Source organism: Falco punctatus (assembly GCF_963210335.1).
Source record: "Falco punctatus genome assembly, chromosome: 11".
NCBI lineage: Eukaryota > Metazoa > Chordata > Aves > Falconiformes > Falconidae > Falco > Falco punctatus.
The window spans coordinates 35,029,087-35,054,406 of record NC_137591.1 but is presented as its reverse complement, the minus strand read 5'-3'; the positions used below and the strand labels follow the sequence as shown (position 1 = coordinate 35,054,406).

Here is a 25,320-nt window from a genome sequence, read left to right as displayed (position 1 = left end):
ATAAAAAAATCTAAAAAGCAGAGGAATACCTGAAGCCTTCTCCAGTGACTCAGTGAACACAGAAGAATCAAAATCCTTGCATAAGGCACAGTATTACGTAAGGCTTAAATCTCTTACACAGTAAGGAACAGGGAAGGAAACCTTACGGAGAACCTGGGAACAGGCAGTCCTTTTCAGCTGTCTCCCGCTACCGCTGTATTCACTGTGCCTAGCTAATTGCAGATCCCAAAAGTCAGGCAGTGAGGATGCTTCCCCAGGTAAAATGATTTGATCTGTCTATGTTTAATATATTTCCTTTTTTGGATAAGTTACAATATATCAAAAAAAATGCAAGTTGTATAACAGCACAATATATAGTTGGCTCCCATGAAACTCAAATTCTGAAACCTGAATGCTAATAAATGCTAAACTGGTCAATCCTTATTTGGGGGCATCCAGCCTGAAATGCTGTGCTGAGCTTTAAACAGTCAAAAGTCACCCAAGCTATTGATTTGTATGATGAATCTCATTTAGGAATTATGGTTCCCTTTATGGATCCCTTTGAATTCTCCCAGGCAAATGGAAGACTTGACTTTCCCACATGTAATGGATAGTATTGCCCAGGAAGGAAGGCAGTTCATACCTCTCCTTGTAAATCAGTTCTGAATAATTCTTATTCCAATGTCTGTCCTGATCTTTGGTCTCCTGGCAGTGTTTCTGAAATGAGGACATCACTCCTCTTTTTTTTTTTTTTATTCTGTTCTCAATGGCAGAGATTATCAGAACAAAGTAGTAAACATTTCAACAGAAAATGAAATGCAAAACTCAAGGGACAGTGCTACCCTGAACTGTCAATTACAGTAAAACTTGAGTATGTAACAAATCTCAGCAAGATGAATTAATGCAACATACTGGAAAAATTTGGGCACTGGAAAAAAGATTTATATTGGTAATATGAAATGCAAGAAGGCAAAAAGGGAGAAATGCCAGAGGAGGGAAGAATTTCTCCCACTTCTATGATTTCTTTAAAAAATGTCATATTTCTAATTTAAATCCGAATTTTCCCAGAAAGCTACCACCTTTCCAGAATTTGTACCAAAAAGTTCAGGCTGCAGATTTATCTGATATTATTGACAATATTAGAGAGATAAATTTCCTTTTAAATAATTAGATATAAATATTAATTAATTGATGATTACTAAGTTTATAAAATTATTGAAAAGTTGTAAAACTATATTAAAAACACTCACTGCATGATGTTGTCTTAGAATATGTAATTCATGTACAGAAACAGAAAGTTTAGTAATGAATGAAGGATTTGTGTTCCAAGCTAAATCAGGTACCAGTGAACTCATACAATGTGAGATGAAATCCTAAAAGATAATTATTTGCTCCAAACAGAAACTTTTTTTGCTCCCTTTTCTAGCCAGTCGCAAATTTGTCTTTTGAAGTTTCATGTCTGTTCTTGCTTTGGGAATTACCTTAATTTCTGTTCCAGCCACAGAGTTCTTCCTTCTAAATATCAATTTTCAATAAATATTTTTGAACAAAGATGTTTTATGATTCTCACTCACCTGCTTATAGACATTGAATCATGTTTTACTTGATTTATTTCTTGCACTGCCCTTTTAGTAAAGTAAATCTGTCTAGTTGTTTCTAACAGAAACGTTAGGATAGGCTTTGATGGAAACAGAAATCTAGTTATAACTCATTTTCAATCCAATAAACTATATAACGATAATATTTACACCCCATACAGCATAAGGAAAGAGGAGTGAGCATAGTTTTACACACAGCCTAAATCAGTCTGTCATTCCAAAAGAAAATCACAATGCAATCTTGAATATTCCACTTAATTCTCTCCCATTTAAAACTTCTCAATGCTCAAGTCAATAATTCTGCATATGTATGATCTCTAAATTTAACACTAGAGACTTCTAGAAATGTCCATCAGGCTAACCACCAGCGTGATAGCAGAAGCACTGTGTAACATATTACTGAACAACAAAAAAAGAGCCCACATGCTCTATACTCCAAGTGGATGATACAGATAGTTATGATGCATTACTGAATGGAGTTTACTCTTGGATGCTTTTGGATTTTTAAAATATATTTTTCAAAACATTATAGCATTAATGTCCATGGTTTCCATAAGCACCATGAACCCTTCCCTTGCCCGACTTATCTGACTGTTAGGCATTAAATTTAAGTACTGAGAGAACTCATAATTTGTCCACCTAGTCACAAGAAACCCATACCAGAAAAAACAATGACAGACAACCATCTCAAAAAGAAAATCCAAAGCTTTGGAGATTACATTATCCTCGCTTAATAATGTGTTTCATCCAAGGTGAAACTGCACTATTACATAGGAAGGCTGAGATTTTCAGATCTGTATTACAGATGTGTACACCAGTTTATTGAGAGCAAGGCATTCAGACCTCTTAAGCATTAAAATGTTACCCACTTCATGAAGAATTAGGGCAAACATTGGTTGACCAAGATAGTTAGCATTGCTGAAATCATTACAGTTTGGAATGTCAATAGCATTCTGTTCTCCAGGTGTGGAATGAAAAATTCTTGTAGGAACACTCAGTTTTGTTTCAAACATCCGGATAATTCCACTAAAAATGCTTCAATTTAATCTTGCTGAATTATGGGGAAAAAAAATAAAAAACCAACAACAACAAAACCCATCTACTTACCAAGTCAGTTTGTTGGGATACAAATCACACATTTCAGGTTCAAGTATTTTTGGTAAAACAGGTTTTCAAACACATGAATGCATTCAGAGATTCTATGGAGACAATATAAAAGAAACCAGTGTGTTTGCAGGGTCTGTTGTTTAGGAGTGTTACAATATTTCGCAGTGTGTCATAGATATTAGCCCTATGACAATTTTCAAACCCTCTCTTTTAAAAAAAGATGGGAACTTCAGTATGTATTTTCTATTTCCTATAGAGTCAGTCTGTCTCTTTTAGGAGCACTGTGTCCTGGAAAATGTGCAAGTTTATTTTTATTTTTTTTTAAACAGGAGAACAAGAATTTTCTATTCAGTTACAATAATAACTTTCCAGCTAGAACATTCATCAAACAATGAGCAATTCACTAGGGTAATATATGCAGGAGCTTGCTTGTATATATTCATATTATCTTCTGCCTGAAAAGAGTTAAATAGAGCATATAAATGATGAATACAGAGCATCTTGGGATACACAACAACTAAAATGGGTTAATTAGCGAAAAACATGCATCGGAGTATAAGGCTCAACTGTAAATGTAATTTTTTTTCAAATGTATTTTATCTGCTGATAGCATTCAGGATTATGGATAGTATCAAAATAAGACTTGTTAATTTTCAAATGGAGTCAAATGAAACATACTGAAGAGTAAGAAATATTCATTGTTTGAATAATAGTTCAGATGCATTCACATTAAACATACATTAGTGAATACATTTCTTTGACATGCTCGTACATAAGCATAATACGTAAGTGACCTAGAAAATACAGACATCACATAATCAATGACAAAAATATTAAGACAGATAATAAGCCCTGAGATCTTTGATCAAATATATTCTTTGGTGAATAAACAAAACACGTTCTCCTGACAAAAAATACTCTTTGGCGTACTGGCACCACAGGTGTTCCATGCGCCGCCCTCGGAGGCGCGCGCCAGGCTGGCTCTCGGGGGAGGTGGGCGCAAGATGCTGGTGGGGCCAGCAGTGCCCGCATCAGCTCAGGCACCCTGATGCGGGGGAACGCGCTCACTCCTGCCTGATGCTGCCTGTTGCCAGCTTTCTGACTGAAGACTGTATATCCCCTTGTGCTTTGTCAGGCAGAGAGCTGACCCGGCTGCTGTCATTTTGACAAACAAGACAGACGCTCTCAGGTTGGTAAAAAGATAAGCTTTATGCAGAGAAGTAATGAACTGATTCTTCTCTCTTCAAGTACTGGTAAGGTGTTTTAGGGTTTTTAGGACTTCTTTATCTAAAAGGGTCCTCCCCAGTGCTGTTGCTGCTAAATCTGTCTACACTGTTCTTTACACCAAATTAGTGAGATTTGCAGTTTGGCGGAAATGAAAAATAATGTGCCATTGGTATTTAATTAAAAATGCTGAGTTTTCTGCTGTGCCTCTCTGCTCAGTTTGCTGCGTACATGTCTGTGGGCTTCTGAAGGGAAAGACATCAAAATATTTCTTTAGAAAGGATAAATCTCCTCAAAGGTCTGTAGTTGAAGACAAGAGATTCATGAGAGCCAGAAATACACTAACGCAAGACAGTAACAGTTGTTTGGCTAAAACAATCTTCTGGAATTGAGAAAATCTGCAGTCATAATACCGTATCATAAAGTCTTTGGAATATAATGCAACATGACATAGTTGTGTGGCTATCCATGACCTGTGATCACCCTGTTAAATTTATCTGCTGTACAAAGTGCTCATACAGAACCCTGAGCAGGAGAGAAGTGCTATGGTGGTAAGACCTGAACTTGTCAACAGAGCAGTAAAGTGTGCTACAGTTAAAATAAAAGAAATAGTGAAGTTTTCAATATTTAAGGAATACTTGTGATTTTTAATGCCAACACTAAAGTAAAACTGTTAAGTCCTCTTTTTAATGTATGCATTTTTTAAAGTAAAAATGACATAACAATTCCAAACACGTAGACAAAGTCTTTTTTTATATGGATGTTCTCAATTTGTGTTAGGCAATTGACATTTTAAATACGGGTTGGAAGAGGATATACATCAGAGTATGCAGATAGAAATGTTAAAATACATATTTTATTTTGACAAGTAAAAGCTCTGTCAGAAGGTCTTTGATTCACAAAGCTGGAATACATTCATAGTTTTGAAATATGATCCTCTATCATACTCACTTCTTAGACAGGTTAATGTCTAAAATACAAACAAATGTACATCAGAGAGAACCCTAGCCTGATTTGCTTGAGGGGCCGTAAGGATAATAAGAAAAAAAACCCTGTTATTAAGTAGATATAGCATGAAAGGGAGCGATATTTTTTTTCCCAATTCTTACCTATTTGTCTGAAAAATGAACTTAGCAGTTATTGTGTCTAATATGTGAGATAGCTAATAATCTCATTCAAATTAACACTTTTTTCATTCAAAGGTGCTGTCTAAATACTCCTGTTGTCTAAATATAACTGAAGAGTGATATTTCAAACAAATATATTTCAGTGTAACCCAAATAAATTCATTTGATGAAAAAAATAACTATGGTTTATACTAAAATATTTCCATTGGAGAAACCAGATTGCATCTGATGCTTAATAAGAGGCTTTTTTAAAAGAAATATTAAATCACTGTACCTTCTGGAAATGCCATCTTTCAAGTGCTACCAGTATTTCAAACCCTTTTTAAATACTTTAATTGCAGATTTATTTTTTTTTGTTTTACGCCTTCTTTTCTGTCACCTTGTAAATCATCCAGACAGATCCAATATGCAACTAAGACTAAGTACGTACAAAATACATAGACAGTAAGAATGTATCAGAAGTCTGGCTTTTTTTTTCCCCTCCTTCTCTGTAAGTAAACACCTTTCCTTTCAAATGACTCGGTAGCTGCCACCCCTAAAGGTGGCATGTAGTTTATGACGCCCCAGGACAGCACCTTTACTTTGAATACCAGTGGTGGAGCTTTGTACCATCAGCACTAGCTAGCAGGTCTTCAGTGCCTTTGCATTTAATTTCTCATATCCATTCTCAGTGCCTTTGGATTTAATTTGCTGTATTTGCTAACAGGCAACAAAGTCACATAATAGATAGTTAAAAGTTTCTTGTAAAATTCTCCTGATATGTTTGTAACAGGGTCCCAAAGCTACAAATTTGATTAAAACCCATACTGAAACCATAGGCCAGGCTGCAAAGTTCCTGCAACTGCTGTGTGAACAAGATGCAGCCATACAGCATTTTGTGATGACAGCATGTAATAAGAAAAATGGATACAACAGAGCAGAAGTCTATCCAAGGAATATGAATTCCCAAAGCATAGACAAAGTCACTAGTTATCATTTTATCTGTGTTATTGTCAGTGTCATCCCCACAAACACAAACATTCTGATTCGCCCACGGTGAAGAATCTTTGAACCAAAAAAAAAAAAAAAAGGAGAAAGATAAATAATGGGCAAGGAATCTACCCATGTAAAAATTCCAACAGGGTTTTCTGTAGGAGGTTTCAGAAAAGTGACTATCTGACAAAAATCTGTATTGTTTCCAATGCTTAACTTGAACTTCTTGAGGCAAGGCAGTATAAGCAAACATGCCCCCAAACCACCAGCAGATACACAGGGAAAGCAGTCCCTCCTTCTGTCCCATGTCCTCGTGTAGTCAGCCATGGACTGGGATATAAGTGTCAAGAATCTCCGAAAACAGTCAGAACAGTGGAGGGACTTTCCCACCTCACATTTCAAAGACAAAGGTGACCTTTGCCACACCCATCCCTCTTTCTTTAAGTCAAAATTCAAGTCAGTATTTTAAGAGCCAATGTCTTTATAAGTCACAAACTGAATAAAAAGGTTATGCATAACCTCAATAGCAGTATCTCTTTTATCTCTGCACAATCAGAATCAATGACCTGTTTTTTACTGTGAAATTGTATAAGGACTGAAGCTTCAGCTAAGCTCATATAAAGAATCCACTGAGCTGATAAAAATACCAGCAGGTGTAGGAATGAAATCAGACGAAACATGAGCTGGAACACAGAGACATTCATCTGGTTTTATCTCCATCTAAAGGGAGAGGGGCGGCCTGTGGGCTCAGGCTTGCTGGGCCCTGGTGGCCGTGCCAGAGCCCCAGGGCTGGGTGTCAGGCGGTGTGCGAGGGAGGGCTGTTAGCCCAGAGCTGCTGCTGGACCAGAAACATCAGATGTCTCATTGACACCACGGGTGTGCAGGAGTCAAAAACAGGCAGGCAAAGAAGCAGGAGGATATGAACTGTAGTATGAACGCACAGAGGCTTCGCTTTGGGAAGCCGGGACGGTAACAGCAGATTATTTCTGCAGCCACTGGAGGAAGGAAAATTCCTCTGTGCTTTCAGGAGGATTGTTGGAGTAGAGCTCTATTGTGACCCTGGAGCTAGATCCTGTGCCAGCGCATACACAGATATGCTTCAGTGTTATTTCTTGGGCAATTCCCATACCAAACACAGCGTAAATTCAAAATTTTCCAGAGGTATACATGACAAATGAGTAATTTTTTTGGCTGTGCAGTTACACAGAAATCAAGATGCCCCACACCTGGACAGTAAAACTCCTCCCAGCCTTCAGCACATGTGGCTATCAGCATGACCCAGCTGCACAGCTGGGAATGCTGGTGTCCCACGTCGCAGCAGATGGTCAGTTCAGCTCTCAGGACATACAGAGCACCTGCTTTTTTGAGTATTTTCTCAATCTTTCTATCTATTACTCCATATAGTCATCATCTCTATCTTTTAGGATGTGTTTTTCTTGATCCTCATCCAACTGCTCCCCTGCAGGGACTGAATCAGCTCCCTGCCTTCCCCCTTTCATGACTGAGCCCATGGAGTGGCCACTGCCACTGCAGAACAGGACAGCCCTCTACAACAGCTCACGGACTGTATAGGGGCATAAGAAGATGGGGTTTATATTTCCTTGTATCTCAGAGAGGCCCCAAACATCGCCAGAAACAGCTCGGTTCAGACAGGTCTCTGCTTCTTTACAACTTAACCAAGTATTTCTGGAATGGATAAAATCTTGATCACATAATAAAAGAGCTGAATGACAATAGCCTTACCTTATCCTTGGCTAGAGACTTCCTTCAGGTGTCTGGTCTTACATTACTACTTCAAACAGAAGAACCAATCAAAGCAGCCTACATAAATTGTCTACTAGAAAGACTGTAATTAAAAATATGACCAGGAATAACCCCACATTTAAAAATAACTGTGAAGTCTGCCTTATTAAAATCAAATGTCTCAGCCACAACCACAAAATGAGAGTGGATTTTCATCAGAAAATTTCTATTCCATTAAAAAAAATACTTTCCACATTAAAACCAAATGATTTGCTGCACCAAATTTCAGTAAGTCTCTTATTTAAAAAAAATAATGCAAGAATTAATTAAATGTTAAGAAAAATGAGAGAAAAAAATAAACCAAGATGAAATGTTAGCAGGCGCGCTCTCCAGAGTTTAGAACTTTTTGTAGATAATTAATATGCTCACATTATTTAATTGAAACATCATGCATCCTGCCACAAGTTGTTCCTTAACCAGTCAACAGATAACGAACTATGCTTGCAGGATATAAAAATTCTTGGGAATCATGGATTTTGTAGTGAGATGAAAATGACAGATGCTTTTTTAAGTGAGGAAGGATATATAGAACTGGGGAATTAGCAATGGTCACTTTAATTAAAAGCATACCATATGATGGTTTACATTGCACAAGAGTATTATGAAACATATGTAGATAAATGTTTGTGTTCTCACTTTTTATACTTTGTCAGATTGCATATAAACTCTAATTCTAATAAAATACATTGTAAATTCTTGCAACCACTATGACAAACAGCCTTTAAGTGGTTGATTAATTCCATTATTATTTCTCAAATTTAACTTCCCCTTAGTAGTGACGCAATCTGATAAACTAGGGGAGCAATGTAGGTCAAACATTTTGGTTCAGCTTATTCTAAATAGAGTGCTAACCAGGAAAAAAAATAATTAAAGAATAATCAATTCCCAGGATTGCATTCCTGTAATTACTATGTCTGAAGAAAAAAAGGACTGCATTTTTTCTTTTATTTCATAAAACTTTCTACTAATTACAGCGTGTATTCATCATTTATATGTCATAAATATGGACCCTTGTATTGGTGCACAGCTACCTCAAGACAAACATGCTGCCAACATATCCATAGTAGGGCCTGAACCTGCATACTCACGAGGAGGACTAATCAGTGTCTCCTCTACTACTCCCCACATGCCTTGAGCATGTGACTACATTCACAATGATGGGATATGTGCACAAGCTTCCAAGTGGAAAAACATGCCTTTGATATTCCACACAATACAGCCTGTTTAATAAATGTTGTTAGTTAACAACAAACCACCTTTCAGAAAGCTCTATCACACGCACCATGTGAACACAGGTTAAATTACATAAGTGCAAGTCAGCGCTTTGCATCTACGCTAAGGCAACAAACCAGAAGACATAACCCTGCTGTCCTGCAGCTGTGTGATGCTCAGAAAGCACAATTTATTTTCAAGTATGAGGAGGTGGGAGGCCCTAGATTTCTTGCAGCTTACACTGCTGTAAAGGGACCCAGGAACAGTTAAACACACTTGACAAATTTCGAAGGATATGAGTATGTCCTCCTGGTTTTTAATTTTGCTTAGTAATTTTATAATAAACTGTAGAGAGCCTTTTATCTGTACTTTGTATTCAGTGAAGTCACATCAAAGGAGAGAACAGATCATTTACATCAATTTGGAAGCTACTCACCATGTGCCTAGGCAAAGGATACTACAGTACTACTGAACACCCTCTCCTCAACCACCCATCATTAAAAGGAAGATTTGTATGCATATAGAATCAAGTCTTAGGAAATTCACTGGCAGCCCACACTCCCCTTGCTCATCTCTAATTACTCAAAGCCTGCAGCCTCTAGAAGCACTCACACCAACCACCATGGTCTGTGCTCCCAAGTGTCTGCCCAGCCCCGTCACCTCTGGACTGTGGCAAGATCTTTACATTAAAGCAGTGAAATGCAGCTGTGAGACTACTATCTTTCATAAGCTCACTGATCACCTTTGTATTGCATCTGAACTCACACTGAGGTCACCTTCTTGACAATACGTGCAACTCTATAGGAGAGAAGGATGAAAGTTTTGAGAGAAATCTCTCTCAGGAAGAAGTCTAACAAGGAAGGAGCAGAGTTGATGGGATGCCATTTTCCATGTTCTAATGAAGTTCTTTGTTCAGTGCTAGGAAAAAGATGATAGCTTTTCACAGGGGAATATTTCTCTGTCTAGATTAGCACTGATTTTAGAGCCCCCACTGAAGGGGTGGAACAAGGGGGCTATTATAACCTCTAGAGATCTTCAAATTCTAAGTACCTCTACTGGCGTAGAAGAATCAACTCCACATTTAGATGTAACTTAAATATCAAAAGTAAAACTGAGCTAGTTCACAGAAAAGATTTTGGTGAGCCAAAATCAAAAGTTCAGTTAAAAACACAAGGTTTCTTATTTTCTTAGTTGTGAAGGGTACATTCAAAGTTTCAGAGGTAGTGTCCTAAGAAGCAGATAGTGTAAGCAATAGCTCTGATAGGGATTAGCTTTGTCCATTCACCAGAGGGAAGAACTAACTTCAAATCCATTTAATAGCTGAAATTTTGACGCTCAAAGAAAAAAGAAATCCTTAGAAATGTTGCTGCTCACAAGATCTGCATGCATTTTTGTTGTTATAATTTTCTGATGTACTGAAAAGAATTTGGAGAGGTTCCAAAACAGTTTCTATTTTTCTGTCCAATTCTGGAATAAAATGCAAGCAATATAATGTTCAGCACTTGAAGACTGAGCTCGAATAGACCATTCTGGGGACAGCAGCTACAGTACCAGAGCAAAGACGTTTGAAACGATTGTACATTTACTGGCACAAAGGTAACTACAGGACATTCTCTCTTCAGAGCCACGCAGGGGATGTAGGCATTGGGGGTTGCAAATGGCATTTTCTAGAAATAAGCCTGAAGGGAAACCAGATACTCCTTGTCAATCTTTTGTACCAGCTCCCTGTCATCACTGCTGGATCACTGCCATCAGCTACAAAGTTGAGACATAATTTTGGGGAATATGAACATAGCTATATCCTCCAACTCAAAAAAACAATCTCATTAAAAAACCAAAACCCAAACAAACATATGAATTTCTGCAAGCATATCATTCTCTACCTGGAATGCATTCTACACCTACAGTCAGGAGTTCAGGAGTCCACCTACCTACTCAGGTTCCTTGGTGGTTTTAATCCCCAATTTATTATTATTGAGGCTTGGTCTTTGTCAGCCTATGTCTGATAGATTAGATGTATACAGGTTCAAAACATATGATGTATTTCCCCATACGCTCATCTTGTAAAGAAAAGAAGTCTGATAAGATAGAAGGCCATTGAATGTTTTAAAATTATTTCATCTCCATCTAAAAATATATTAACTTATGTAGGTCTAAAAGATACTTAAATTTGCAATAATAGAAAAACCATTTGATAAAAAGATTTTTTCCTTATTTCCATTTTTATAAAGGGGAAGACCTCTCTGTTAGGCGAGGTCTTTCATTCTTATTCATACTGAAGACAAAGTTTGATAAGCCAGGATTTTATAGTTTTGATCAGGAAGAAAATTTTGATACATTACATTTTAATATATTATTGAAACCAAATTTTTAGCAAGAGTAGAAGTTGTATTTGAAATATGAATACAGTACAATTAAAAAATGAAATGATGACAGAAATGTGAAGTAAAAATATTTACTCACTGTTCAAATGCATTTTATAACTGAAAACAGTTCCATCAAAATTGATTTATTCTTCTTTCATGTACAATTGCATTGTCTTTCTGCTTTCCTGTATAATATTTTTACATCTTCCAATTGTTAAGGGAATTATTGATTTAAAGAATACAATGGACTATTACCAGTATTCACTTTTTGTGAAACACACATTATTCCATTAACAGTTTCCCCACATAGATGAGTGTTAGACATTATAGTCTTTCAAGAGCTGTAGCAAAATCTGTCAGAAGGTTGAAGACTTCCACGGACAGAGAACATTTCATATCTGTAAGTAAAATCACTCAATGTTTACATAATAAAAATGAGGTAGGGTCAATTTCTGAGGTAGGAACACATCAGTATGATAATAGCAATCTAAAGAATTAAAAATATAATTCCAATTTAGATATAAAATATGTATCAATTTAATAAAAAATGTAAATAATTTTGATGCTAAAGCTGATTAAACCAAAATAAATCTCAATAATTTTTACCATAATCAACTGTCACTTCCCCACAATTCTCTCTGAATGTTAAAATATAGAGAGGTTTTGAGAAATAAGAATAAACTATAAGTGTTTGTTAAATATTTCAAGAAGTTTCAGAAAATGGTATGACATTTCCCTAAATGCCAGACGCAAGCAAGTATGATTATGTATACCTAGAAAGTAAGGCATTTAGTCTTTAAAAGCCAACAAAAACTCTAATAGTAAAATGCAACAACTTAAACTGTGAGCTTTTTTGGCACTGAGCACATGAGAAAAACCTGAAGCTCCAGCCATGCTCGCAGTGTGAAGTTTTCACAATTTGGAAATGTAGTCATCAGTTCTGCTGAAAAACAGCCACCGAATGGGGCTGTGCAGAACGGCGCCTTTGTTGCGCTTGGTATGCACTGACAAAAGACTAATTCTTCGCATTGTTTGAAGGACTGACTGCTTCAGAACAAACCACCACTATTCAAACTTGTCAGAACAAGCTTGGAGAAAATAGATAAGAGCACTTGAGTGATCAGTACACAGAGACAATTGAACTGGAAGTGAAGTTACATACACGAATGATCTATTGTGTGGTGCAGCTTTAATTGTCTGAAACAATTCCTCAGTCTTGTTTGTAGCAATGATATTCCGTTTACTAAAGGTCTTATTTGATGGATGTTTCAGGGCATGCGGCTAGTGGTCTTTAACAAATAGTATGCTGGCATCGTGCAATGACAGGTACTTCACATACAGTACGGAAATATTCACTTCTGAAATATGCAGGGTTGTTTGAATTTAGTTTAATTTTAAATGCAGTGATTTATGACTAAATAACTATGCCACACAATAATCCCTGTTCAACACATGATATTCAGGAATGGCTACAGATGGAGCTTTCGCATACAAAAAATAGATCGTTATGAACTGCACCTGTTTCTACCAGCCGGATGATCTTGCAGTGTAATTCTTATGTTGCACTAATAATTATCAGTTTAGTATGCAACTGTTCTTACCAAACAGTTCATATAAACTGAGGCACATACATCCCTATGCATCCCTTGAGATTTGAGCCAGCAGCGGCCTAACCGCATGTGTTACCGCATGCATACTTGTAGTCTCACTGGGATGTCAAACAAACTTTGAGCATGAAAGGGAAAGGTATGTTCATATAATGAGCAGCCATTATTGTACCTATGTACATCATTGTACCCACGAAGCTTGGGCTGGAAGAGGTTTTCAGGGAAAGTGATTTTTCTCAAAGTGTAAGAAAAAGTGTTGAAATTTTTGTTCAAGTGACACAAAGAAGGAAACAAATGGGGGAGCTGTATTCATGTTGATGCTGTGAATCTAGATTAGAAATTAAGATTTAGAATGAAAGCATAAAGTCATGCACACAATCAGCCCAAAACACCATCCCAGAAAATGAACATACAAGATCAGATGAACAGAAGTGGTCTTTTGGGGGACAACTTTCCAATAAGAGAGCTCCAAGATGCGCAATCAGAAATACTAATACTAAATAAATATGTTTCCTTCTGATAATTTCGTAGTTTATTCATTTCAGTAAAAACAATATGTGTCTAATACCATAAAATATTTTCTGATATCAAATCATTACCAGTTCTTACTTTTCAGCAAGTAATAGCTTAATTAGTTTTATACTATCTGTATATCTCTAAATCTGGTTCATATTTATCTGAATAATACATATAAAATTTTATACTGTCTGGGTACTAAACACATACAATTGGATCAAGTAATAGCTTTTAAAATACTTCAGTGCATCAGTACTTCCATACCAATAAGCACTTCATGTTTATTTTCATGCTTGGAAGGAGACAAGAAATAACACTTGACCATCTGAAATGTTATGTCAGTAAACTTCTGTAAATAAATGCATAATACTGTACTATGGACAAATGGGCAGAGTCCTGCACACAGAAGGGTGAAACAATTAAATCTGCTATAAAGTACATTCTGTGTTTGATGTTTTTACGCCAGCCTTAGGAGATAATGTCATACACTTTCAGAAAGGTTTGCTTGGTTTCTCAGTACTTAAGGATTTCTCAGTTTAACTCTGAAAGGGTAATTTCCTTACATGGTATTTCTTAGTATTTTTCTTACATGGTAGACTGATGACATAAATGAGGGGAGAACAGCATAATTAGGCAAATACATGTTTTTCTCATTATAACTAATTTCACAGCATTGTGGATGAATTATTGTATTTTTAAAGGTGAATAATACTCTTCATGTGTAGAATTCTACATTCATAGGTGAGGTATGCTTTACAGAGATCCAATTGCAATAATATAAGTTGAGGCAGGGGTATGTATCCTAATTTCTAAGGTGTATCTTCATCCAGATTTAATACTAATAAAAATATTGTTTTAAACTCTCATCTTATGTTTCATGCCAATTTCCTTTTGTGAGTCTAATTTGCTTTTATTGTGGGAACATAGTAACTGACAGCTTATTCATGAATTAGGTCCTGCATACTGTTTGCGACAGCTGTAGACTTGAATCATCCCCTGTGTGAGCAAAACACAAATTTCCTAGACATGCATCAAATTGTGTTCAACCAAAATGTGAGATGACTGTTAAAACTATAGCCCCCAAGCCTTCAGCAAACGTAAAGCCTGTCATGTGAAATTCAATGTGGATCTTAACGTGTGGTGTTCAACTGAGCTACTGTACTTGATTCAAAACTAAATTTATGTATTGGAGAATAGTATTATAATCACAAAGCCTTAAGGGGATAAGAGAGAACACAGGAATAAAGCAATCTTTTTTCTTAATGTATTGGTAGTGAAGAACCTTTCCATATAAAGACAATGTTTTCTTTTATTTTTCATAAAAGTCTATGGCCAAATTCATTCCTCATACTACTCAACTGATCCTGTTCTTGCTGCTCCCACAGTTTTAGCTGACATTGCTAACATTTACCACTTTGAAAAAAAAATGGAGTCGTGGTTCACACATGAAATGAATAGGCTTGGACAGGAAATAAAAAACCATATATATATATAACCTACCTGGTTTTATTCATAGTGGGCAAAAACCTCAGGGATCAAAAAGTTTACTGTAAGGCAGATTGGAAAAGTGTTCATGCATAAGAATCCCAAGTCAGCTTTCTGAAGAAAGCTTGAGAGTTTCCAGAACATCACTAGGACCTGAGATACAGTATACAAACTTAAGATATGGTATAAACTTCCATTGCTTTATGGTTATATTAAAATGCACAAAAGCCTTGTAAAAATTTATTAAGGCTGAAAATGTATCAGTGCTTTGGTATCAAAGCTTCCTCATTCCTCCCCATAAAAGAGGTGCTTTAATACCACCCCTAGCAGACAGATAGACATTTTCCTTAAACCAGCCATTGCTGTTAGGTGCTCAACAGAACTATGTACTACTGAGTTTTCCAATATTCTTAGCTTTCACAACTTTGATTCATTTACTCAGAGCCACTGTAGTTTAAGATCTAGATGCACTGCAACTTCCTCAAAGGTCAAGGGGAAAAAGCAATTAAAAACCCTACATAAAATTTAAGTACAGTTCAGGTTGGTTTGGCATTTATGTGCTTTTGAAATTTTTAAGATGAAAACCTCTACTATAATTTACAATACACCCATAGTTACCAATTGTTTTTAATAATTATACAGAACTATTTTCAGCCCAGCAAGTTTAAGAAGCATGGGGATATCTGGTGGTAGAGCAGAGGGACCAGGGACAACAATATAAGAAGAAGAGAAAGTGAAGGGAAACAGGAGACAAGGGCAGGAGGAGTTTAGTGACATAGGATGTAAATCCATTGTATTTACAGGGTCCGTACAACTGGACTTTGGTGTTCACAGAAGAACTTGTTTAGGTAAGCCACATGCTGATGGCATAGCTTCAAATAAGACAACATATATAAATCCTATGAAATGCACTGAACCACACCTGACCTATGATAGCTATAACTGTGCTCCAAAGCTATTTCCATCAAAGCTCAAGAATCACAGTCTTTAGAACCAGAAGGCAGTCACAGCCTATTGTACAACTAGAGTTGGGTGATGTTTGAGTTCAATCCCTTTCAAATCTTAGCATTTGGCCTTTGTTTCTAGAGTGGGTGAGCTGAAATCCAAGATGGAGAGAGCTTCTCACACTGGGAAAGTCTGGATTCAGAGTGGACCCTTTGGGGTCTTAGGTGTATGTAGTTTGTGAGACATTGTGGAGAGGACATATTATTTAAAACAAGGATCACAGAATGGTACTACTGTTCTTTTCCAGCGCCACTGAAAGGTTAATTGCTTAAGACTGCGATAAAAGTAGAAAGTCCTCTCTGACTGTAAAATCACTGAGTTATGCAGCTATTCATATGGAATCTGAGAGGATTAAAGCCTCGGAACTGCCACACTGAAATACAGACCTGAACCGGTTGGAGTAAAAGAACAACTCCTTTACCTAGGAACTCCATCAGCCTCTGCCAGGCAGTGTGTTAGGAATGTTTCCCCTTCACACTTCTGCAGGATGCTGAACCCCCTTCAGGCCCAAGGAACATTACTAGTCCAAGTCAAAGTTTTCAGGCTGCCAAATCATGGTCCCTCTCAGAGCATACACACAGAAACTCCTGTCTCAGTCTTCTGTTTAAAAATACACCAGTGCTAAGGTTTATATAAGGCTGGGATTAAGAGAGGTGGATAAGACAGCAATACATCCATCAGAAACTGAAATTAAGCCTCTTTGAACAACTTAAGCAGAAAGGAAGTGGGTCACTGAATTATCTATGCTTAAAATTAGGCATTTAACTAATTTCAGCTTATATCAGGTTCTTTAAATCATTCATGGGAATTCACTGATTGTTCAAGTTAAATATCTGAAGTAATGAGAACAAGGCATCTAGGGGCAGATACGTATCAAATGCACATCAGTTAATAAACAGTTTTTGGTTTAACAATCATCAAATTGCTTCAAATGGTTTAAGGGTAAATTCAAATTACTTGAGGAGAAAGGAGTAAAACAGAACATGCTTTTGTTTTCCTCCTGCCTATGCGGGTAACTGAGAGAAGAACAGGCTCTGCGGGGAGACAGGGGCTGGGCAGCCTCACTGCCTTCTCATTACCACAAGTTAAAACGTAACAGAGAAACAGGAATTAAAAGCATCAGGTATAAATAGGTGCTCAAGTTCAGCCTTAATGCTACAGAGGTGTTGTTAATAAAGGCCCAATATATGACCTTACCATATGTTTCCTTAATGTTCAGAGTAGCTTAGAAAGATCAAAGTCAGTCTAATAGATGCTACTTTCAACGAAGTATCAATTAAAACAAGCCAATATTATTAACATATGTATGACTGACAACCACCTCAATAATTGATTTGGTCAAGCATTATTTATGCAGAATACTAGGCTGCTTTCAAAAATATTCACAAAGGAAAATACTTAATACTTAAATATCTCAAATTTGCAGTTAACATTTATCTTTAGCTTTTTATTACAAAAATATTTGGTGAAATGTTTAATGAGGCGACTGTCCTAAAAATACAAATGTTCTTGAATTTTGTTTTTTGTTTCATTCAGCCGTAACAGAAGCCAGCTGCTGATGTTAGATGTAGATTAGCTTTGATCTTCACCAAAACACAGAAGCACCCTGTCTACATTTCGTTCTAGTCCCACACCTCATGGTCACAGTCACCCAAACCCAGAAGGTCCCACGTGTCTGACCGAACTGCTCGGCGGAAGGGGCACTGTGCACATGAGAGCAGCTCCCTGCGGACACCAGGCATTTCTCTAAAACCACGTGAGGGTGCTGACAAGATGGTTAAAAAGGACACTCGTATTAAGGTTGTATTCCCCCTTGCTTTAGCAGTCTCACTAACCGCTGCAGGATCTACCAGCTTTTCTCTCCATCACCTACTCTTCCCCATCACTTCCCCCAGGGTGGCAGATTAGCCAACTTCTGGGGTATTTTTCTGAGGAAACGTAGCTGTAGCTGGAAATAGGAGTAGGACACTTTGGCTGATATAAAAATCTGTGAGGCTTGTGTGATGCTTGGCCCAAGCGCAGCTGGGCAGGCAGGTGCTCCCCAAGGCGGGGGCTCACTGTGGTACCAACACAGCTCCTGGGCTCTCCGGCCTTCTTCCTGGGGCACATTTTAATTGTGACCATAGATCTTTTATCATAGGTTTAAGCTTGTTACAGGGTATTAGAAGTGCTGTGCAGCTCTGGGAGGAGGAGCAGATGACGTCCCCTGGGCCTGCCTGGATTAACTGCTCGTTACACATTTGTCAACCTGACAGCTCGCTTGGTCCTTCTCATGCTTGGGTCTCTAACATGTAAATCATGAACCCACCCTAGTTAGAAGAAAATAAAAGTTCTCAATTTTTTGTTGATTTTTTTTTCTTTGTTGCTGGGCTGCTTTTTTTCATTTTGTCTTGGCAGTACCTTCTATAGACCCATTATTTTTCATCCTGATCAGCAGTTCTCTTCAGAGACAAGTCACAAGCAAAACCAAGCTTAAAAAAAAAACAACCCTCAAACAATTCATTCTATCTAAACAGATAGCTTTAAAATGGCTTAAAATGCCTTATTAACCAATGTAAAACAATCTTTTTAAAAGGAACAGCTACATGTCATCACACTACACGTATATCTTGCAGAAGCACAGAAACTGAAGATAGAATCCCATCACGTAAACTATTCATTCTCTGCCAAGGCAGTTGCCTGCAATGTAAGCTTTGAACAGTTGAAAAGTTAAAAAAATTTTAAAGTTAGAAAAGTTTAGAAATTATAAAGGTTTAAAATACTTGTAAGTGGATGACAGAAATCAAGCTTTCCCTATCTTCTCAGTACGATAAACCATACAGATATTAAAGCACTGAAATTCCATTCTCCCTGCTCATGTTTCTGTCTTGGACTGTTTTCTTTTGCTAAAATATAGTCTTTATTCTGAATAACTAAGATTAATTTTTGTTATTTTTTTCCATAAAAATATAAATGAAATATTTGTACAGGATAGATTTATGCTGCCTTCTAAAAGGAAGGGTAGTATGGGTATAAAGCCTGAGTGCAGGAGATGGAAAAAATACAAACTAGATTGTGGACTTTCCTATCTGTGATATAAAAGACACACATCATTGGTAGAGCAGACATGCAGTTTCCTGCTTGTTCTATTTCAGAAAACCAAGAGGTTGACAAAAATATTTGTATCTATAATAGCACAATGCTAGTAATCTTTCACTGAATGTTTTCAAGTCACATGACAATATCATGGCAAAAAAATTATGATTGTACATTTTAACAGTCAATAAGAAGAAATGATACTGATCTGACGTTTCCTTGCTACCTACACCATTTTGTATACATATCCAGAACTCTATCTCCATCATTATAACATGCATTTCTGTATTGCAAATACAACTTGCTTAATAAAATTCAAATATCTGACCAGTCACCATGCAACACAGCGGCCAAAGAAATTCAATTTAGGTAACCCATCACTAAAGACTAAATCACAGCTTTGCTAGTTGTCTGTGAAATTTTGTGTGAAATTTAAGAATGTTTCTGAAAAGCATCTGAGTGTCGACTTTGAAACTGTGCTGTAAAGAACGCATTCCTCTGATTAAGAGCTAACAGTCTAAGTACCAATCACTCATTTGACAAATATCACATAGGAGTGTATTCTTACGTAGACCAAATTAATCCCTATACATATACTACTGATAAACCATATTTGCTGTATAGGTTATTCTTTCAGCAGAGGCCATGTCTGCTACACAGCAGGGCAGCATGCATAAGAATTTCCATTTTAGATGCTGAAAAGTTTCAGAAAATAAAGCCCTTAAGCCAATATCTATTTCAATTAGAGAAAAAAAAAAATCGCAGAATTTTCAGGGCAAGGGAAAAAAAAAGGTTATTCCATTCCTTAAAAACTTTGAAGCCACATAGCTTTTAAACATCTCATTATCTAGTAGGTGAGAAATCCTGAGCAAAGTGTAAGATTCTGCTTTTACCTGGTCTGTACCTCGGTGCATAACTAAGGAGATTGTTTTTAGAAGAGCCTATGCAAATTGTAGAGCAAAAACTGTCCTATTTGCACTTCTTCCTGACTACTATAGCCAGATGTGCTCCTCCCTCATTTTCCATGCGGGGAAAACAAGTTTAATCTACCTGTCTAGTCTAGCATGATCTATATAAGTTAGAATCAAAACCTTGACTTGATACTCTGTAAAACCTGGAAAATAAAGGATGAGATAAGAGCTGGTGGTGTTGCAAATTTCTCCCATTAAATATTTCACATTTTGTTGAAGGTGAGGCTGCATGGCCGCCCCTCTGCCTCACTGTGTGTTTGGTCAATGCCGAGCACAGTACAAGGTGCACCCTCCCGAGCAGTACAGTGGGTCATCACCTACTGCCTTCCCATACCCTTCATACTTCTGCTGTAACCAGGAACTGAAACTTTTCCTTCATTCAATTTGTGCAGGATGATACCAGGGTTTATTTCATTTTTTTCCAACTCTTCTGTTCAATCTAGAAGAGCAGCACAGAGACTGTGTGTCTGATATTAATTATACAATAGAATTTAACTCCCTTCCCAGACTTGTTATGTGACTGTTATGAAGGAGAATTTTACGTTTGCGGTCTTGTGAAGACTGAAGAAAACTGACAATTAGGTCAAATACAAGGTTTGTTTTAGATAACTTCTGTCATGACTTCTCAGTATCAGTGAGCATGCTCAAAACATCCAACAAATTCCCTTGAATTCTCATTAGGCTAAAGAGGCGTCTCCATGTAAATGCAACAGTTAAAACCCGTGTAAGATGTTTGAAGCCTGTTAGAAAAGAGAGCATCTTTTCTGGATTTTCCTTTATAACTCAAATGTACTTTCCGTATTCAGTTATTTAAAAGCAGAGGCTCCAGCAAAAGGAAACGAGCTAGGAAAAGGCACCGTGCTACATAATCAGCTTTCAGCTGAGACTTCATTTACCACACTGAACTAGTTTCACACGGTAAGACAACCTTATGACCAAACAAGACAAAAGAAAATCCCTTGTGGGGATGTAGCACTGATCAAGGGAACTTCTTTTGCCAGAAAAGACAGTTTCATCATGGCAGTTAGGGGGTTTCTGACTAGAAAGGAAATCGTGCTGGACAAACAGTTCTGCTAGAATTGCATATACCACATTGTTACGACAGGGACTTTAATTTATACTATACTGTAGTGTAGCCCTACATAACAAAAGAAAATATTATGGGATATATTTACATTCTAGAACTGAAAGGAGATGATATATTTAGATTAAATGCTTTTCAAGTTAAATATATATTTTTATTCCCCTTTGATAAACTAATGCTATAAATTATCCTTTTATTTGAAAAAGTTTTTTTAAGTCCTTTGCCTTAAAATGTTAGATTTAAATAGATCCAGACACAAAGACCCACAAAAATCTAAGTGTTCCCAAACTTTGTGACAGAATCTTCCTTCACAGCATTCCCATGGTAGAAGACCGACACATGTTGAGAGTTTATCATTTCAGACTGCTTCAACCTTTGCTGCAAATTGTAGTAAATATTCATATTTGGGGGGGAAGGGCCATGGCAGCAGTGGCCACTTACCATGCCCAGTAGGGGAAACTTTCACTTTCTAATCTTAACAGAAACATTAGCCTGTGCCACAAAATAAAACCCATAAAGGAGAACATACACATTTTATTGTAAGTCCCATATTGTTACTGTAGCTATATCACAACAATGAACTCTATTTCTCTCATCACAAAGTATTATCATGGTGGTCCTAGCTCTTGGAAAAAGGGAAATGCAGAACACACATGTGAAATGAAAGAAAACACATATGTTTTAGATTAAGTCAATCTCAAAATGTTAAATCCCAGACCTATTCCACAGAGGAGCAAAATGGGTATTGGCACCATATGACAACTATTCCGTTTAGGACGAGACTGTAAATTGCAACACGGTGGTTTTCCTAGATAATGCCTCCTAATTTGTTTCCATCTTACTTCTGAGAGACACTGTTGTGTCAACATTTATTCAGTACATTCACTGCACCGCAAGAAGTGCAGCTATTTTTCTGGCAGCCTGCTGCCCATTGTTTTATCCAATGCCCAGTGAGAGAGTTTTCCTCATTTGTTGAGAGTCTAACAGTGAGCTGCTTATAGCTCTTGACCTTAAATATTTATCGTGCTACAGAAGAAGTTGATTCTACAGATACCTTTGCTTTAGGCATTCAATTATGATGTGGAAAGTTTAAATATTCTACTTTTCCTTGAAAAAAAAACCCTGTTTAAAATTTACTTTGCCCTACCTGTTCTTATTCTATTTTACTATAGCTGAAGAATGAAATATGAGACTTAATACCTTTTCTTAACTTATGGAATCCACCCATAGAAAAGAAAAATATTTACCCTTATTATTTAAATTCTTCTGATAGCTTTTTTTATTTTTGGTTCAGACTGTAGACTGGCTAGATCACTACAATATTTCTTACATGCCCTTTGGAGCACCTCCTCCTCAGCCCAGCTATGAGTAAATTATAGGAACTAATCTTCCTAAAACAGTTGTGAAACAATACATACACATGTATCTCTTAAGAATGTATATTGAAGTAACGAATAGAGATTCCTAATTAGAATGACATAATGATTTGCAAGAAGTATTAAGAATTTTTTTATGATAGTCAAGAGACAAAATGAAACAATAGAGCTATGTAAGATCTAATGCTTTCCCCTAACTAGGTCCAGTTGTGTATGGCTGGCAAGAAACCAGGAATTACCAGGTTTACAGCATTTTTTGATGTTCTGTAATTTGTTTTTTCTTGCACATCAAAATAAAACAGATCTTTCACAATCAATCAGAAAGATTAAGAGAAGCGGTTCACTTGTTTTCTGGATCAAAGTTTGGACCTTAACTTATGTCACCATGTGTCATGTAATTATCCCAAATACCTGGGTTTTCTGGGCTTCTCTGTTCCTCCTTTCCTCCTCCTCCTCTCCAACAAAACTTTCACCAAAGTCCAGAGCTTCCCCTGAGGAGTTCTGTTTTCAAGTAACCAAGACTTTTGGACAGGGGAATGTTTAATTAAAATACTTCTGACATAGAATGGTTTAGTTTGGAAAGGAGTTCTGAAGATCACCTCGTCCAACTCCCTGCTCAAAGGAAGGCTAACTTACAGCAGCTTGCTATATTATTGGCTTAAATATAGATGCTGATACACTTTTTACAGACTTTCCCCTTAGCTATATCCAATAATTGTGTACACCTCCTTGCAACTGTAATGGTCAGAAACACTCTGGTGACTAACAGTAGAAAATTTCAAGCCAGTACCTACGTAATTCTGAGTTTGATATCAGATACCTGTTTTATTTTATTCCCCAAAATGTGTCAGCTAAAAGGAGACCACCACAGGTCTTACAGACAAACACACACTAGCTAGGGCTTTACTAAGGCCATGTATAGGTTACATGATTTCCAGAAAAAATGAAACTCCATTTGTACCAATGAAAAAGCCAGTAGAAGATACAAAGAGATTATTTTTCAGGTAACACTGTATCACAACTTTCCCCACTGGGTTTATTATAATTATTGGTGGACACCAGCACTTTTCAGTCACTCATCAACCCTCTAACCATTCCATCAGGGTAGTGTAAGGGACAGTTTGTACTGTGTTCAAAGGGGTCTGTGTAAAAGGACACGCTAGTGAAACTGGCCACAGCCCAATGTTGCAGACGTCTTCTAGCACAGAGGTGGCCCAGCTTTGGTCAGTGCTCTACAACATCATTACTCCACAATATTTACATAGCACTAAAATAAATTCAGTCCTTCAAAATGTCATCATTTGTACCAGAAACATTCAGAATTTTAGTGAGGTACATCTATTTCCCAATAGATCCAAGCATGAACAGGGAACAACCACAAAACAAATTGCACTGCAGAGTTTATGAATAGTTTGCAGACAACACAAAAAGAAAACTCTTTATCCTATCCATACAGTCAAATTAAGTAATAAGGAATATATGTGCAGATATAATACTGCTTTCCAAAGCATGCCGTTTTAGATATTTTTTTGTTTGTTTAAAGACAAATTAACGAGTTCTTTAGTGCTATCTGAGGTGACTTTAACAAAAAAGTATCACCAGTTCAAACTGAATAGTCTGCCTGGCAGCCTAGCTACTCAGACTTTGAGATTTAAACATGACCTGCATACAATTAAAAAAATAAATAAATTAAAAAATTTTAAAAAAAATTAAAAAAGCTTCAACTACTAAAGTGTTGTCATTGTTGTTTTAAATGACCAATTAGTGGGATGGAATTCAAGGCACTTAATTATCACATTAGTTAGCCAGATGGTTTGTTTGAAATCTCAGCAGATGTGTATCTGATTTTTGCTTTAAGTTGGGCTCAACAAGTTAGCAAAGGCAAAGGAGAGCAAGAATATGACTCTTTATTTTGCTTGAACAAATAAAATTTTGTCTGCTCATCCCCCTGAGCAATGTTACAAAAAGAATTTATAGAAATAGTGGTAGCCAAAGAATATGAATGTTCCACAGCTCTCCAGGTACCTTTGGTCACTTAGCAGTCTTGTTACCTCTCTGACACAAACTTTCCGCTAACTTTTTTAAAGAAAGGGATTTAAAAGAAAACTTCCATTAAAATGGAGAGTTTCTTCTAAACCTGAAAAATGATTTAAGTAGTCTGCACCACCTTTTTTCTCTCCTCTAAATGTTTTGGCAACAAATAAGATTCTTTGTTGAATGACTTCAGGGGTGGTGGGGAGGAGAGGAGTCATGCATCAATAATCACAAAATAAGAACTGGTGGTATGACTTGGCTTAACTACTCTGTTTCAGCAGTTATCTCTCTAGTGGCTTGTTCAGATGGTCTCAGCACATTCACAAGAGTTTCCATTAGCGTCTGCTCCAGACGTGAGAAGAATCCATCAATTTCATTTTCAAAATGTCTTAGCATGTAATAACTGCCTTTGCTCAAACAGCTTCTCTAAATAGAGAATGTTGAATTCTGTCTGGTAACTGCATCCTGAATAAGTTTGTCTTGGGGAACAAGTCATTATTCTTGGAAGAGTTTCAAAAGTTTTTTGGCTTTCACAGGCCGCCTGAACTATGGACAGATACCATCTGCTCTTACAAGAATATACATCTCTAGTGTATCATTGTACTCATACATGAAGTATATAGACACAGAAGGGCAACATCTTTAATCCCGTCCCTACTGTGAAAGTAAGTGGCAAAAATCTTGGTACTTGTTTCCTTTTAGTGGCTGAATTAGAGGAGTTGAAACATTAACAGGACAGCAATTTGCCCCCTCTAAAATATTTCTCAGATGACCCTTTG

The 25,320-nt window shown here is 36.9% G+C and overlaps 1 long non-coding RNA gene across 1 annotated transcript in view; it reads left to right on the top strand.

The window, feature by feature from the left end:
* Positions 1–25,320, top strand: part of LOC308071418 — a 54,269-nt gene that overhangs the window by 7,775 nt on the left and 21,174 nt on the right. Inside the window, exon 2 of the long non-coding RNA XR_013931191.1 lies at positions 1–25,320. This exon is cut by the window's left edge and continues 7,636 nt beyond it; it is cut by the window's right edge and continues 21,174 nt beyond it. This is a non-coding gene — a long non-coding RNA (uncharacterized lncRNA).